Genomic DNA, 13,749 nt, shown 5'->3' on the forward strand with positions numbered 1-13,749 from the left:
GGTAATTCTAGGTGCTGTAAGCTGTTCGTGCCTTTATTCCACCAGTGAGCGATCTTCTCACAAACTTGAAGACTGTCACTCCCCATTCACGTTTTACAACTTATTGTTAATGATAAAGAGACAGCTTTTTACACACAGTTTTAAACAAAGTACTGATATAATTCCTCTTCAACTCACCGCTTTGTTTTCTATGCAAAAACCACTTGACCACAGAAGACTCGATATTATTGGCATAGCAAGGTCTGCTCTTCTCCTCCTTTCAAAACTCGCTAAAAGCTGTATTTAAAAGATCAGGTTGGCCGGGGTAATTCACACCCTTCAATGCCAGCTTAATGTTTAGGTTAGTGGGAATCACAGAGGAATTAGGGATGGATACTTCTTTGCTGGTGGTAGAAGCGGTCTGGTGAATTTTTAGAGAGAAGAGGCCGTCGATGTTTCAATGTAGAAAATTGTTCTGGCTGCAACCTGCAGTATGGACTTATTGGTGTGTGTAGCTCCCAGTGTTCTGACAGCGCGACGTTTTGGGGAAGCATGTGATTCAGCAGCTACCAGTGGGCTTCATGCGGCGGAGATTTTGTGGCTGTTAGCGGAGTTGATAACAGAGGGTCATTAAGAGAAGCCTGCATGCGGTAGGCAAAGGAGTAATATTTGCCGGTGGGGGACGTGCGGCGATTAACCTGTGCGGTAGTGAAAAGGAGTTAAAGAGAAGGAAGTGTGCGGATGCGGAAAGAATGGAATAATTGTGGTAGGCTGCCGGCTGAGTAGTTTGGTTAATGTTTGGTTTGGGTCCGGCGCTGCCGATTGGATGGTGGGGCTGCAGTGCGAGTCAGAAAAAAAAAAGAAAACAGGAGTAGGACCCAATGGGGCTAACTGGCATGTATAGAAGCGTGTAATGCAAAAGGGCTGTTTTTGGTAGCATCTCTCGCTTACGCCATACCACCCTGAACACGCCCGATCTCGTCCGATCTCGGAAGCTAAGCAGAGTAGGGTCTGGTTAGTACTTGAATGGGAGACCTCCTGGGAATACCAGGTGCTGTAAGCTTTTCTCACTTTTACTTTATACAGGGGGCGCTCCACTTCACGATTAATTTAAATCTATCACTCCCTTTCCATTTTACTGTTTTATATATTTTTTTTCTCTCATTCATAAAGGCAGCTTTTACAGACCGTTTTACTCTAAATACTGCCTGGTAATTCTAGGTGCTGTAAGCTGTTCGTGCCTTTATTCCACCAGGGCGCGATCTTCTCACAAACTTGAAGACTGTCACTCCCCATTCACGTTTTACAACTTATTGTTAATGATAAAGAGACAGCTTTTTACACACAGTTTTAAACAAAGTACTGATATAATTCCTCTTCAACTCACCGCTTTGTTTTCTATGCAAAAACCACTTCACCACAGAAGACTCGATATTATTGGCATAACAAGGTCTGCTCTTCTCCTCCTTTCAAAACCCGCTAAAAGCTGTATTTAAAAGATCAGGTTGGCCGGGGTAATTCACACCCTTCAATGCCAGCTTAATGTTTAGGTTAGTGGGAATCACAGAGGAATTAGGGATGGAAACTTCTTTGCTGGTGGTAGAAGCGGTCTGGTGAATTTTTAGAGAGAAGAGGCCGTCGATGTTTGAATGTAGAAAATTGTCCTGGCTGCAGCCTGCAGTATGGACTTATTGGTGCGTTTAGCTCCCAGTGTTCTGACAGCGCGACGTTTTGGGGAAGCATGTGATTCAGCAGCTACCAGTGGGCTTCGTGCGGCGGAGATTTTGTGGCTGTTAGCGGAGTTGATAACAGAGGGTCATTAAGACAAGCCTGCATGCGGTGGGCAAAGGAGTAATGTTTGGCGGCGGGGGACGTGCGGCGATTAACCTGTGCGGTAGTGAAAAGGAGTTAAAGAGAAGGAAGTGTGCGGATGCGGAAAGAATGGAATAATTGTGGTAGGCTGCCGGCTGAGTAGTTTCATGAATGTTTGGTGTGGGTCCGGCGCTGCTGATTGGATGGTGGTGCTGCAGTGCGAGTCAGATAAAAAAAAAAAAAAACAGGAGTAGGACCCAATGGGGCTAACTGGCATGTATAGACGCGTGTATTGCAAAATGGCTGTTTTTGGTAGCGTCTCTCGCTTACGGCCATACCACCCTGAAGACGCCCGTTCTCGTCTGATCTCGGAAGCTAAGCAGGGTAGGGTCTGGTTAGTACTTGGATGTGAGTCCTTCTGGGAATGCCAGGTGCTGTAAGATTTTCTCACTTTTACTTTATACAGGGGGCGCTCCACTTCACGATTAATTTAAATCTATCACTCCCCTTCCATTTTACTATTTTATATATTTTTTTTCTCTCATTCATAAAGGCAGCTTTTACACACCGTTTTACTCTAAATACTGCCTGGTAATTCTAGGTGCTGTAAGCTGTTCGTGCCTTTATTCCACCAGGGCGCGATCTTCTCACAAACTTGAAGACTGTCACTCCCCATTCACGTTTTACAACTTATTGTTAATGATAAAGAGACAGCTTTTTACACACAGTTTTAAACAAAGTACTGATATAATTCCTCTTGAACTCACCGCTTTGTTTTCTATGCAAAAACCACTTCACCACAGAAGACTCGTTATTATTGGCATTGCAAGGTCTGCTCTTCTCCTCCTTTCAAAACTTGCTAAAAGCTGTATTTAAAAGAGCAGCTTGGCCGGGGTAATTCACACCCTTCAATGCCAGATTAATGTTTAGGTTAGTGGGAATCACAGAGGAATTAGGGATGGAAACTTCTTTGCTGGTGGTAGAAGCGGTCTGGTGAATTTTTAGAGAGAAGAGGCCGTCGATGTTTGAATGTAGAAAATTGTTCTGGCTGCAACCTGCAGTATGGACTTATTGGTGTGTGTAGCTCCCAGTGTTCTGACAGCGCGACGTTTTGGGGAAGCATGTGATTCAGCAGCTACCAGTGGGCTTCATGCGGCGGAGATTTTGTGGCTGTTAGCGGAGTTGATAACAGAGGGTCATTAAGAGAAGCCTGCATGCGGTAGGCAAAGGAGTAATGTTTGCCGGTGGGGGACGTGCGGCGATTAACCTGTGCGGTAGTGAAAAGGAGTTAAAGAGAAGGAAGTGTGCGGATGCGGAAAGAATGGAATAATTGTGGTAGGCTGCCGGCTGAGTAGTTTGGTTAATGTTTGGTTTGGGTCCGGCGCTGCCGATTGGATGGTGGGGCTGCAGTGCGAGTCAGAAAAAAAAAAGAAAACAGGAGAAGGACCCAATGGGGCTAACTGGCATGTATAGAAGCGTGTAATGCAAAAGGGCTGTTTTTGGTAGCATCTCTCGCTTACGCCATACCACCCTGAACACGCCCGATCTCGGAAGCTAAGCAGGTTAGGGTCTGTTTAGTACTTGGATGGGAGACCTCCTGGGAATATCAGGTGCTGTAAGCTTTTCTCACTTTTACTTTATACAGGGGGCGCTCCACTTCACGATTAATTTAAATCTATCACTCCCTTTCCATTTTACTGTTTTATATATTTTTTTTCTCTCATTCATAAAGGCAGCTTTTACACACCGTTTTACTCTAAATACTGCCTGGTAATTCTAGGTGCTGTAAGCTGTTCGTGCCTTTATTCCACCAGGGCGCGATCTTCTCACAAACTTGAAGACTGTCACTCCCCATTCACGTTTTACAACTTATTGTTAATGATAAAGAGACAGCTTTTTACACACAGTTTTAAACAAAGTACTGATATAATTCCTCTTGAACTCACCGCTTTGTTTTCTATGCAAAAACCACTTCACCACAGAAGACTCGTTATTATTGGCATAGCAAGGTCTGCTCTTCTCCTCCTTTCAAAACTTGCTAAAAGCTGTATTTAAAAGAGCAGCTTGGCCGGGGTAATTCACACCCTTCAATGCCAGATTAATGTTTAGGTTAGTGGGAATCACAGAGGAATTAGGGATGGAAACTTCTTTGCTGGTGGTAGAAGCGGTCTGGTGAATTTTTAGAGAGAAGAGGCCGTCGATGTTTCAATGTAGAAAATTGTTCTGGCTGCAACCTGCAGTATGGACTTATTGGTGTGTGTAGCTCCCAGTGTTCTGACAGCGCGACGTTTTGGGGAAGCTACCAGTGGGCTTCATGCGGCGGAGATTTTGTGGCTGTTAGCGGAGTTGATAACAGAGGGTCATTAAGAGAAGCCTGCATGCGGTAGGCAAAGGAGTAATGTTTGCCGGTGGGGGACGTGCGGCGATTAACCTGTGCGGTAGTGAAAAGGAGTTAAAGAGAAGGAAGTGTGCGGATGCGGAAAGAATGGAATAATTGTGGTAGGCTGCCGGCTGAGTAGTTTGGTTAATGTTTGGTTTGGGTCCGGCGCTGCCGATTGGATGGTGGGGCTGCAGTGCGAGTCAGAAAAAAAAAAGAAAACAGGAGAAGGACCCAATGGGGCTAACTGGCATGTATAGAAGCGTGTAATGCAAAAGGGCTGTTTTTGGTAGCATCTCTCGCTTACGCCATACCACCCTGAACACGCCCGATCTCGTCTGATCTCGGAAGCTAAGCAGAGTAGGGTCTGGTTAGTACTTGAATGGGAGACCTCCTGGGAATACCAGGTGCTGTAAGCTTTTCTCACTTTTACTTTATACAGGGGGCGCTCCACTTCATGATTAATTTAAATCTATCACTCCCTTTCCATTTTACTGTTTTATATATTTTTAATCTCTCATTCATAAAGGCAGCTTTTACACACCGTTTTACTCTAAATACTGCCTGGTAATTCTAGGTGCTTTAAGCTGTTCGTGCCTTTATTCCACCAGTGAGCGATCTTCTCACAAACTTGAAGACTGTCACTCCCCATTCACGTTTTACTACTTATTGTTAATGATAAAGAGACAGCTTTTTACACACAGTTTTAAACAAAGTACTGATATAATTCCTCTTCAACTCACCGCTTTGTTTTCTATGCAAAAACCACTTCACCACAGAAGACTCGATATTATTGGCATAGCAAGGTCTGCTCTTCTCCTCCTTTCAAAACTCGCTAAAAGCTGTATTTAAAAGATCAGGTTGGCCGGGGTAATTCACACCCTTCAATGCCAGCTTAATGTTTAGGTTAGTGGGAATCACAGAGGAATTAGGGATGGAAACTTCTTTGCTGGTGGTAGAAGCGGTCTGGTGAATTTTTAGAGAGAAGAGGCCGTCGATGTTTGAATGTAGAAAATTGTCCTGGCTGCAGCCTGCAGTATGGACTTATTGGTGTGTGTAGCTCCCAGTGTTCTGACAGCGCGACGTTTTGGGGAAGCATGTGATTCAGCAGCTACCAGTGGGCTTCGTGCGGCGGAGATTTTGTGGCTGTTAGCGGAGTTGATAACAGAGGGTCATTAAGAGAAGCCTGCATGCGGTGGGCAAAGGAGTAATGTTTGCCGGCGGGGCACGTGCGGCGATTAACATGTGCGGTAGTGAAAAGGAGTTAAAGAGAAGGAAGTGTGCGGATGCGGAAAGAATGGAATAATTGTGGTAGGCTGCCGGCTGAGTAGTTTCATGAATGTTTGGTGTGGGTCCGGCGCTGCTGATTGGATGGTGGTGCTGCAGTGCGAGTCAGATAAAAAAAAAAAAAAACAGGAGTAGGACCCAATGGGGCTAACTGGCATGTATAGACGCGTGTATTGCAAAATGGCTGTTTTTGGTAGCGTCGCTCGCTTACGGCCATACCACCCTGAAGACGCCCGTTCTCGTCTGATCTCGGAAGCTAAGCAGGGTAGGGTCTGGTTAGTACTTGGATGTGAGTCCTCCTGGGAATGCCAGGTGCTGTAAGATTTTCTCACTTTTACTTTATACAGGGGGCGCTCCACTTCACGATTAATTTAAATCTATCACTCCCCTTCCATTTTACTATTTTATATATTTTTTTTCTCTCATTCATAAAGGCAGCTTTTACACACCGTTTTACTCTAAATACTGCCTGGTAATTCTAGGTGCTGTAAGCTGTTCGTGCCTTTATTCCACCAGGGCGCGATCTTCTCACAAACTTGAAGACTGTCACTCCCCATTCACGTTTTACAACTTATTGTTAATGATAAAGAGACAGCTTTTTACACACAGTTTTAAACAAAGTACTGATATAATTCCTCTTGAACTCACCGCTTTGTTTTCTATGCAAAAACCACTTCACCACAGAAGACTCGTTATTATTGGCATAGCAAGGTCTGCTCTTCTCCTCCTTTCAAAACTTGCTAAAAGCTGTATTTAAAAGAGCAGCTTGGCTGGGGTAATTCACACCCTTCAATGCCAGATTAATGTTTAGGTTAGTGGGAATCACAGAGGAATTAGGGATGGAAACTTCTTTGCTGGTGGTAGAAGCGGTCTGGTGAATTTTTAGAGAGAAGAGGCCGTCGATGTTTCAATGTAGAAAATTGTTCTGGCTGCAGCCTGCAGTATGGACTTGTTGGTGTGTGTAACTCCCAGTGTTCTGACAGCGCGACGTTTTGGGGAAGCATGTGATTCAGCAGCTACCAGTGGGCTTCGTGCGGCGGAGATTTTGTGGCTGTTAGCAGAGTTGATAACAGAGGGTCATTAAGAGAAGCCTGCATGCGGTGGGCAAAGGAGTAATGTTTGGCGGCGGGGGACGTGCGGCGATTAACCTGTGCGGTAGTGAAAAGGAGTTAAAGAGAAGGAAGTGTGCGGATGCGGAAAGAATGGAATAATTGTGGTAGGCTGCCGGCTGAGTAGTTTGGTTAATGTTTGGTTTGGGTCCGGCGCTGCCGATTGGATGGTGGGGCTGCAGTGCGAGTCAGAAAAAAAAAAGAAAACAGGAGTAGGACCCAATGGGGCTAACTGGCATGTATAGAAGCGTGTAATGCAAAAGGTCTGTTTTTGGTAGCATCTCTCGCTTACGCCATACCACCCTGAACACGCCCGATCTCGTCCGATCTCGGAAGCTAAGCAGAGTAGGGTCTGGTTAGTACTTGAATGGGAGACCACCTGGGGATACCAGGTGCTGTAAGCTTTTCTCACTTTTACTTTATACAGGGGGCGCTCCACTTCACGATTAATTTAAATCTATCACTCCCCTTCCATTTTACTGTTTTATATATTTTTTTTCTCTCATTCATAAAGGCAGCTTTTACACACCGTTTTACTCTAAATACTGCCTGGTAATTCTAGGTGCTGTAAGCTGTTCGTGCCTTTATTCCACCAGTCTCTCGCTTGTGGCCATACCACCCTCAACACACCCAACACCCTTGTCTGTTTCCTCCAGGCAGAAATTACTTTTACATACACTTTGACTCTGTGTTGCGTGACCTCTGGACCGACCGGCTGACACCCGCCTTGACCCACGTTCTATCGACCCTGGGCATCCAAGCGGCCGTCGGCAGGTTGGAGGGGGCAGTGGAAGCTATCCTGTACGATCTGCGTGAAGCCCGCAACGGCATGCTGGAAATCAATCGACTGGAACGAGATCTGTTTGAACAGAACCCCACGCTTAAGCAGATCCTGGAAGAAGAATTTCTGACTCGTTGGGAGGCCCTAGACTAAAACAAAAGCATCTTGTGATGGGGAACGGTATCGGCAGACCCTTACGGCGGTTTATGTTAAATGTTTTTTTAGAAAAAGTTAGTTCACTGTTGTTGCATGCTATTGATAAAAAAAGCGATAGGGATGATTATGCTTGTTGCTGCTTTCATAGAGTGTTAATTGAGATTGCTCAAGTCGGAGAAAATTATCAGCGTCAGGTGGATTTACTTACTCGGCTGATGGCAGAGGGAGAAGGGGAATCCCCTGAAAGTCTCATACACGCCTGTCTATCTTGTATTCCCAACAATGAATTTCTCTTGAAAGAGATAGCCGCTAATGACACACTCACACACAAGTTATGCTCTTTGAACCAGCCCAGTTTATTGTTTGTTTTTACCTGCCTTTAAAAAGGCCAACCTGTTACCAGTGCGTCCCCTAGAGACTAGGATACACACAAGCATAAACCTGTGAGCAAGCATGATGATAGAGGCCAGACTCACCGAGTTATCATTTGCCATACCTGTTACCTCCATGGTGAGTCTGGACATCCATCATCAGCTTGCTCATACAACACAACACAACACAAAGAACATGTGCAGCTTGCTCTTACCTGCAAGCCCAGAACATGCACACATAATGAGCAAAACTCCAGCATAATCCCTGTTCCCATGATGCACCTCCCACAACAGCCAATGAGAGCTCCCACAGAACCATTACAGAAAGTTCAATGCTTTCTTTTTTTGGCAAATATCTGGATTGTTCCAAATGGGTGTTAGATTACAGGGGTAAGTGCAGACCTGATTATTTTAAAAAATTCCCACCAGGCTGTCAATGAGGTGTTAATCCTAAGGCTTTTAAAACAGTTATAACGCTTAATGCTAGGACTTATAAAGGGCAGATCAGAGATTTTTACTTCTCCACGGATTGCTTGTTCTAAGTCCAGCCATGGACTGTCTACTGGGCTTGATTTAATCCAATTTGATACATACTGCAATCTGTTGGCTAAGAAGTAGTGATAGAAATTGGGTAGTTCTAGACCACCATTACCTTTAGCTTTTTGTAGGGTTTTTAATCTTATTCGCAATGGTTTATTCTTCCATAAAAATGATGAGATGCTTGAGTCTAGTGATATAAACCAAGCAATAGAGGGTTTATCAGGGATCATTGAGAACAAGTAATTGATTTTAGGCAGGATCTTCATTTTAATGGTGGCAATTCTACCCATGAGTGATATAGGTAGAATTTTCCATTGCATGAAATCATCTTCTACCATTTTTAATACTGGAATGTCATTCATCTGTACCAAGTCTGAGAGCCTGGTGGAAAAATGTATGCCTAAGTATCTGAGGTTACCTGACTGCAACAGAGTAGCAGTTGTGTTTTGGAAATTACAATTCAAAGGCAGAACTGTTGGTCTGCTCCAGTTGACGGAGTAGTCTGATATAGATGAGAACTTATCTATAAGTGATATTGTCTTAAAAAGAGAGGCTGGTGAGCTCCTAAGAAAGAGTAATACGTCATCTGCATAAAGGCTTATCTTATGGTCTATTTTTTCGGTTTGAATTCCTTTAATATGTAAATTTTGTCTAATCGCCGCTGCTAGTGGCTCAATGAAGATAACAAAAAGCGAGGGAGAGAGCGGGCAGCCCTGCCTGGTGCCCCTCTACAAACGGAAGTCATTAGTCATTAGTTCATTTGTCCTAATACGTGCATTTGGAGAGCTGTATAGTGTTTTAATCCAGGTTATGACTGGATTAATAGAAATTTCCAATTTACTTTGTCAAATGCTTTCTCTGCATCTAGAGATATAACCGTGGTTTCTAATTTGTTAATGGAGCAGTAGTCTATAACATTCAATAGTCTACGTGTATTATTGGCTGAGTGTCTACCCTTGATAAAAACCTGTTTGGTCAGGATGTGTAAGAAATGGACTAACTTTCTCTAATCTTTTGGCAAGGACTTTGGCAAATTATTTTAAGATCTACGTCTATGAGTAAGATTGGGCGGTAGCTCGATGTCAGCGTTGGGTCTTTACCAGGTTTCAGAAGCAGGCTAATAGTTCATGTTTGGAGATAGCGAGTGATCATTCTGAATTTGAGTAACCATTCTGATAAAAACGGATGCTAGCGTTGGCCAAAATACTTTGTAGAATTCTGCTGGGAAACCATCGGGACCTGGGACTTTATTATTTGGAAGATGCTGTACGGCTTCATTGAATTCAGATACTGATAGAGGAGAGTCTAAAACAGTAATCTGTTCAGCATCTAGCTCTGGCAGATTTTTATTGCTAAGAAATTTGTTGATGTCAGCATCAGATATATTATTCTGTGATGAGTATAAAGCTTCATAAAATTCTGTAAAAGATTTATTAATTTGTTGGGGATCATGAGTTATAATCCCCCTCGAGTCTTTAATAGAACAAATTGTTGATTTTTATGTATTTAGTTTTAACTGGTTAGCCAGGAATCTTCAAGATTTATTACCTTGTTCAAAGTTTTCCATTAAATTCCAATTTGAGTTTCCTCAAGTTGCTAATTATATGCTCTTGCGGTGAGGAAGCATAAGCTGTTTCTTTTTGTGACCAAATTTTTATTAGAGATTTTTTTGTATATAACAAAGAACAAAATGGAACAGAACAGAACATACTCCACCCCCACCCCACCCCATAAGTTGTTTGTAATGATTTAATTTTCTGTTCTAATTCTGCTAAAGGTGTTTTTTCTTTTTTTTATGTGAGCAATAAGATATTATTTTTCCTCTCATTACTGCCTTTCCTGCTTCCCAGATATCACATGGTGAGACTTCTGCTAGATCATTGTTATCCAAATATGTTGCCCATTCATTTTTGAAATAATTAAAAAAATCTTTACTTAAAGATCAAGATGTATTGAGTCTCCAGTTCCTGCTCAGTGGTGTGAATCTGTCCTTAACCAAATATATAGACACCGGTGAGTGATCACTGATAAGGATAGAGTGTATCTGAGTTTCTGTGATGTGCCTCACCATGGAACTGCTAATTAAAAATAATCTAAGCGAGAATGTGAGTGGTGTACTGGTGAAAAGAAGGTGTAATCCCTGGAAGTGGGGTGATGTGAACGCCAGGCATCATAAAGACCAAAATCATTCATGTATTGTTTAAGAATATCTACAGATAGCCAATTCCTTTGGTTCACTGCCGTGCTGAGCCTGTCTATTTCTGGGTTCAATACCAAGTTGAAGTCTTCTCCTATAATGAGAGTGGTGTCCGAGTGATCAGAAAGTGAAGTGAAGAAAGCATGAAAAAGGAGGGGTTGTCAACATTTGGTCCATATACACTAGCAATGCAGAAATCCATATTTAGAATAGATAAGTTTAGTATTATAAGTCTACCTTCTGCATCTATTATAGTGTTGCTAATGGTGAAATTAATCCTTTTGTTAATCAATATGGTTACGCCTCTTTGTTTTGAGTTGTTGCAGGCTGAGTACGTGTGAGGGAACTGTGGGAAGGTATGCATATATTCAGATGTTTTGGCCATATGAGTCTCTTGTAAAAAGACAATGTCTGCCTTCAAATCATTTAACTGATTAGCAATTTTTAGCCTCTTTTTCCTGGAACTAATTCCACGTACATTCCATGTGACAAATCTCAGTGTGGACATATTTATATTACCTGTTAAGATGTTTGATGTTTGCTAAATGTTTGTGTTCACTTTGTGTCATTATTTATGCTGTGCATTGAGCATATGGCAACATGGAGAAAATGGGAAGGTAACAGAAATGTGATGCAGAGAAAAAGTAGTGAGAAAACATGGGAGGAGCCTTAAGTGAACTAAAACAGTGCAGGAGCCAAAGCAACATCGCAAAGTGACATCAGCAATCAACAGGGGAAAAACAAGGGACAAAAAGAAAGAGAAAAAAAAGGATAATAATAATAATAATAAAAGAAGAGAGACGATGACAATACCTTAAACTTATTAGACTGGCAAATATTATTATATCTAGATCTATCTGCAAAACGTCGAGATTGTTGGTGTGGATACAGATCACCTGTTGCAGATCAAGAACAGCCAAGGGGTGGAATTCTGGTGGCAATAGAGCCGTCCGCTGACATAGTTTGTCGACCGCGATGACAGCACGGGAGCCTCCGTCGATGAATTTTTTCCTTATAGGGAACAGGATCTTCCTTCTTTCCAGGATCTCCTTGGGAAACTGGTTGTTGATGCTAAAGTTCGTTCCTTTTAATTCCCGGCCGCGGCTTTTAACCAGTTCTTTTTGTTTAAAGTGCTCGAATTTAGCCACTATTGGTCTGGGTCTGCGTCCGTCGGGTCTCTTCCCTCCTAGGTGGTGAACTCGATGGAAGCTGATGGTTTTTACTGTGTCCTCCGGGAGTTTTAGCTGAGTTAGAATGAACTCTTTCACCATTGTTTCTGGATCCTCGTCTGCTTTCTCCAGAATGCCTGAAATTACTAAATTGTCTCTCATGCTGCGGGCCTGGAGGTCAATGATAGTTTCTTTTATTTTTTTATTTTCCTCCGAAAGGCGCGTCATTCCATCTGTGAGGGATTTTACCGATTCCCAGAGGGTTGCATTCTCTGCAGATGAGTGATTCTACCTGTTGTTGGCTGTACTCCACTGACTCGTGCAAAGCCTGGAACTCTTTATGGAGAATTTCCATTAGGGACAGACGCGCATCTAAGCTGGATAATCGTTTATCTATAGACTCCAAAATGTCTGTCACATCGTTGGTATTATGAGAAGCCGCTTCTGGGGAGTCCTCGGGGCGGCTTCTCTTGGAGGACGAGTTATTTTTACAGGTGGAAGTGGTCGGCGTTTTGTCTGATTTCCGCATAGCAATTCTCTCGAAGCACTCGTCTGTAAAATTTTCTAAACTGTTCAGAATTTCACTGTGCTCCAGGATGCAAAAGTTTTTTTACAGATACAACTGAAATGTATTTTGATTACCTTTAAGGCTGTCTAGAGATAAGTTGGCGTGGAAAGAATCCGATTGATAACCTTTATGTAGTCAGCTGCGCACCGCCATGTTCAATACTGCCGTGGTTCTCGTCGAGGTCTCGGGTTGTTACAGCGTAGCCCCTACTCAGTTTTTCTCTGGTTTTCTTGCTGCTCTTGTCACTCGCACCTCAGTAAAATGGCCGCCGCCTGGTTTTCATTATGCATACCTTGGACAATGACGTCAACTTAATGCGACCTATCATATTTTGACTCTCGTTGCTCTAGCTTGTCAGTAGCTGACAGGAGAACAAGAGGATATCAGTTCATCACTTGAAATTTCTGCTGAGTTCATGACTGTAAGTATGACCACAGTGCATATGGTGCAACTGACAGTTTTGTTACTTCATACCGTCTGATGTGGACCCAGGCCGCATGTTAAACATGTCAAGTAAATTGGCGATGCTAATTTCTGTTAGCCTGTTAATGGCAGTTCCCATTAGGTGTTAGCATAGTGCTAATTGTCAATGATGGTAATCGATCTAAAATCATTTTGGAGGCCTACGTGGTCCCACTGTTAAGCAAATAAATTCAGTGAACCAAATCTGAAACAGCATGAAGACGATAACAGTCTTAAAAACGATTAGACTAAGAGGTTCTGCTTTCATTTAAAAACAAATTGAGCTTAGGCTACTTGAAGCCTACATCTAAATGCCTGTGTTTGTGTGTTTGTGTAGGTTCCTGTGATATCCTTGCAGCCCAGCAATCACCACACAATAAATATTACTTAGCTGTTTGCACAACTGCAAAGGCTTAACAGCTCCTGGCTCAGCTTCTTGTTCTAGCTTCCATTATTCCCCAGAACGTTAGCTCCCTCTAGAGGAATTATATGGGTATGCTTTCACATTCAGTTTACCACAGTTAGCCTACAGAAAATCTGTATTGGATCAGTATTTCTGTTTAGCCTACATTTTTGTGCATTACTGTATTTAATGACTTTGACACTAATAGGCAGTGGTGCAGGAAAATAGTAGCCTATAATGGTTAATTTAGAGAATGTGTTTCTAATTACAGAAGTGAGGGAGAGCAGAATCATGTGAAGGAGGTGTACGTTTAAGGTGGAATGGATGATAAATCCTGAGTTCAGGGACTGGATAGGGCATACTGCAAAATATGCAAGAAAGCTTTTGATGATGTAGGCAACATGGGCATTTCTGCTGTTCAAAGCCATGCCAAAGGACAGGGATACAAGAGGGTCCTCCCCTTTTGAGCAAGTCACTGGTGTTGTGTTAGACCATAGCTACTTGCCAGCCAGCTTTGGAGCCCTACCTGAGAATGCTC

At 42.9% G+C, this 13,749-nt stretch overlaps 2 protein-coding genes, 2 non-coding genes and 4 pseudogenes across 4 annotated transcripts in view; 6 read left to right on the forward strand and 2 right to left on the reverse strand.

Annotated features, from left to right (window-relative positions):
- The window catches only part of LOC125715120 (uncharacterized), a 1,180,389-nt gene that overhangs the window by 1,148,291 nt on the left and 18,349 nt on the right, over window positions 1-13,749 (reverse strand). The gene's annotated exons all lie outside the window — the stretch shown is intronic.
- Window positions 1-13,749, reverse strand: part of LOC125715114 (uncharacterized) — a 935,270-nt gene that overhangs the window by 901,404 nt on the left and 20,117 nt on the right. The gene's annotated exons all lie outside the window — the stretch shown is intronic.
- Window positions 925-1,042, forward strand: LOC125730719 (5S ribosomal RNA). Its single transcript, XR_007391011.1, has one exon. It is a non-coding gene; the product is annotated as a 5S ribosomal RNA (ribosomal RNA).
- Window positions 2,116-2,234, forward strand: LOC125731691 (5S ribosomal RNA; annotated as a pseudogene).
- On the forward strand, window positions 3,306-3,413 carry LOC125732128 (5S ribosomal RNA; annotated as a pseudogene).
- On the forward strand, window positions 4,470-4,587 carry LOC125730898 (5S ribosomal RNA). Its single transcript, XR_007391190.1, has one exon. It is a non-coding gene; the product is annotated as a 5S ribosomal RNA (ribosomal RNA).
- LOC125731597 (5S ribosomal RNA) lies at window positions 5,661-5,779 on the forward strand (annotated as a pseudogene).
- LOC125731584 (5S ribosomal RNA) lies at window positions 6,851-6,968 on the forward strand (annotated as a pseudogene).

Source organism: Brienomyrus brachyistius, chromosome 2 (assembly GCF_023856365.1).
Source record: "Brienomyrus brachyistius isolate T26 chromosome 2, BBRACH_0.4, whole genome shotgun sequence".
Lineage (NCBI taxonomy): Eukaryota > Metazoa > Chordata > Actinopteri > Osteoglossiformes > Mormyridae > Brienomyrus > Brienomyrus brachyistius.